Source organism: Sebastes fasciatus, chromosome 9 (assembly GCF_043250625.1).
Source record: "Sebastes fasciatus isolate fSebFas1 chromosome 9, fSebFas1.pri, whole genome shotgun sequence".
Lineage (NCBI taxonomy): Eukaryota > Metazoa > Chordata > Actinopteri > Perciformes > Sebastidae > Sebastes > Sebastes fasciatus.
In genome coordinates, this window is record NC_133803.1 from 22,192,544 (window position 1) to 22,196,220 (window position 3,677).

General features: G+C 43.8%; 1 long non-coding RNA gene across 1 annotated transcript; it reads right to left on the reverse strand.

Annotated features, from left to right (window-relative positions):
* Positions 1–870: 870 nt before the first annotated feature.
* LOC141773509 (uncharacterized) lies at positions 871–2,113 on the reverse strand. Its single transcript, XR_012595141.1, has 3 exons — positions 2,025–2,113; positions 1,836–1,904; positions 871–1,138 (listed from the first exon to the last, which is right to left on the reverse strand). It is a non-coding gene; the product is annotated as an uncharacterized LOC141773509 (long non-coding RNA).
* Between the last annotated feature and the right edge of the window lie 1,564 nt (positions 2,114–3,677).

Sequence of the window (3,677 nt, forward strand, 5' to 3'; positions counted from 1 at the left end):
GAACCACAGCTGTGTTACATAAATTGGTCAAAGAGTTGCAAAATTGACATTTATTTATATGACAATGTTGCACATCATTAGAAGCGAGAAATAATTTGCTTGCCAAATGCACAAAAAAAAAGTCCCGGTCCCTGCGCTCCACCACTTCTTGGCACCCCTCGTGCCTGCGGTTTTTTGGGCTAACATAAACCCCGTCACAAAGAGATGTGGACGTCACTTGAGTGTGTGAGCCATTTGTTGTATCACTGACACCCACAACAAACCAATTCCTTCATTTCCCCCCCCTCTTCAATGGGTGCTTTCCACAACCCCAAACACATCAGTTCATTTCTGACACAGTCATGACAAATTACAAACCGTTCCTGTGTTTGGGGTTTAGCCGGGCCGCGTTGCACCACATGCAGTGTGTTTGGAGATGAAGGGTTGACGAGAGCCAAGCTGTTGTCAGAAACAGACTGCGCACACAACTAACAATGCAGCTCTGAGAACCACCATTGACCATATGGTGGCACTTAGTTGAACTCTTTGTCAGCATTACAATGTTTAATTTCATATATGCCTGCCTAAGAAAGAAGAAAATATGTTTATGTTTACTCCACTAATGGAATTTGGATTTGTGCAATGGATAAATATTTACAGCCCCGATAAAAAGTCATTCATCAGGTTTATGATGGTTTCTCAGGATCGGAACAGTTGGTGGGATTTCTTAAACAGACGGTTTATGAAATAAAGTTGTCAACCTCTCTGTTTATTTTAAGATGACGTCACCGTGTCTTCATCGCTTTGCTGGGATGATCACCCAAAGTGCTGCCATACGGTATACATACCGCTACACTACTGAACTCAGGACATGCATCAACGCAACCCAAATGAAATGCAACATCCCATTTTATTCCCAGTTGAACCCGATCCACCAACAAGTGGAGGTCTAGTGAACCCGAAGCAGCAATATATGAGGTTAGTTTTAGGTTACCAAGTGGATGATTGTCCACTCAGTTAACAGAGAGGTGATTCATTGAAGGGGTAGAAGGTGATCAATGGTCCATTGCATCAGATAAGCACCTGACTGGGTGGCTGCATGGATCCCATCTCAGAAGCGGAGGGTAAACAATGCCGTCCTAGAGTCACCCGAAGGCACCTGAAAATGAAGGGACAATCGGAGCTTTTCAGAGCGGGCAGCAAGGTGAACGGGCAGGCTGGTCAGGGGTGAAGCAATAAAGGCTCTGTGATTAACATGAAAATAACTTGGTTGATGGATTTGGTGACAGTGATCGTGTGTTTCTGTGTGTGTGTGTGTGTGCAGCGAGGACGTCGGAGCAGCATTGCTAGGTTTTCACTACAAGGGAAGAGACAGACAGTGTTTGGCGTTATTGTTGATGGATGATGTGGTAATGGATAGAAGATGGGTTACAGATAGAACTCCAGATGGAGAAAGTGAGGGATGAAGGATGAGGAGAAGGAGTGTGGAAGAAAGACACCATCTTCGCTGTAATGTCTCCCTCACAAGCCATGATCTCACACGCGTGAGCAGGAACACCTGTTCAGAGCTGGCTGTGTCTGTGGCACATTGATATGTAGCTGCGGAGAGAGACGAGCAAGAAGAGTTGGACCGAACATCTGCTGAGCTGGATGATGATGAACAATAAAGCTCAGTGATGTAAAGTCACATTAAAATGGCATCGATTAAACACATGAATGCGACTGAGCTGACACGGAAAGTTAAGAGCGTGCGGTAAAATGAATTCAACATTTTTGGTTCATGTAGTAAACTGAGAGAAAACCTCCATATTAAAGGAATACTCTGCAAATGTGTCTTTTGAGTATCAAATACTCACCAGCTGTAGGCTTGAACGCTCCTGGAACGTCCTGATAGCCGTATGGATAAGGATGATCTGATGAAGGCGCTTGATGGAAAATTAAGTTACAACAATTAATCTTGAGGGGGACATGAATGTCTGTACATTTCACTAAAAGACACAAATGTTAACCGCACGGTGGCACAAGAGGAAAAGTCAGTGAATTACCAAAGTCAGCATGATCCATCCTCTGGGGACCAAAAATATCCGTACAGAATTTCTGAAATGCAAAAAATTTGTGTCAAAACATATCAAAACATTCCACGGAAACTTCTCAAAATACTCCTACAGCATAATCCTCTTATATATTCATGCTTGGTATGTTCCAAAAAAACATAGCTTTGCCAATAAATCTCTAAATACGCCACTTCAGAGGTGCTATGAGGAGGCAGTTGAGCTATGTTGTGAAGAAAGATTTTTGGAAAGAATATTCCTTGAAACATAACACGTCTTCTTACATTTATCTATATGAGGGCTAATCTGTCCCACGTTCAAGTGTCTGTTTGTATTTGTGTCCCTGTCTTTGTACTGTATATGGGCCTGTAGTAAAGTGATGTATGTATATTTTTATAGTTATTCACTTTTTCCACTTTTTGTGTTTTCATTTTGACCTCTCCGTACCCATGACCTCATGCCGTGAGATCACAAACACCGCATTTAAAGTCTGCTACTAAAATGTTAACACCTGCACTGCAGCCACTGCCACTGGTGGAATTAGCTCTCCCTTGTCTTGTACATAATCAGGATGAATTCATGATTTATATGAAGAAAAAAAAACCATGCCTAGTTCCTCTTGTGTTTGGATCGGCTGAGAGCTCCGTCACCAGTTTCCCTGCAAGGTGTTGGCAGGGTGTTTGTGTGCACACCGCCCTGGGCTGGCCAGGAGACACTAGAGTGTGTCATGGTGTGGCCTCACTTTGCATTCCTTTGTATTATGTCCTTTCAGGCCTAAGGCAAACATCTCTGCGTTCAGTGACACACAAAAGCACAATAACACGTCTCAGAGTGTCCCAGCTTGTGTTTTCACGTGAACTTGAAATTTTGTGTCGTCGTGGGAGAATAAAAATTGCAGAAACAAGGCTGTTACCATATGAGAGGAGTCAGAGGAGGAAGTTCTTGGGTAGATGAAGACGAAGAGGTCAAGCTGCCTGTGAACACGGAAACGTGATCTTTAATCTTGATAAAGGAGTGACGGCTGGATTGAGTTAAGTTAAACCAACAGCGGCTGATTGGAGGACAGCTTTGTCCACTTCAGACGTTCCTGTAAAACCTGCATGTATTCTGCTTCAGTGAATGCCCTTTCACTTTCAGGACATGTTTTTGTTTTGTCTCCCAGAAGGCAGCCTCTCTGTGCCTCCTGTAGCTCTGACCAGAGCCCAGATGTTTCCAGTTAACACACAGTAGAAGTCTCTCATTTGACAGCAGTTTTGCTCCGGGAGCTTTGGTTTACGAAGAAGAGAACCCTTCCACATGATGCTGACGGTGGCAAACTTTTACTGATCCCACCAAACACATGCACTCTCTCACACATACAGGACCAGTGATTTACGTCCGCCTGTGTAGTCAAGATGCTCCGAACCAGCTGCACGAAATGATAACAGTGAAGTTTATGAGTGTGGATCATCACTCGTACTTTTGCGAATGGTTTAGTAACTCTCAGCAGGGGTTGTGTGCTTGAACACACAGGCCTGTGTGTTTTCCCATTGTTTAATGTCATCAGGTTTCATGTTGGAGTCCATAAATTTAAAGTCCTCTCCTGTGAGGGTGACTGAGGTCAGAGAGCCCCTTTCTGCACCCTATTTGACTGTTATCAGGCCATTA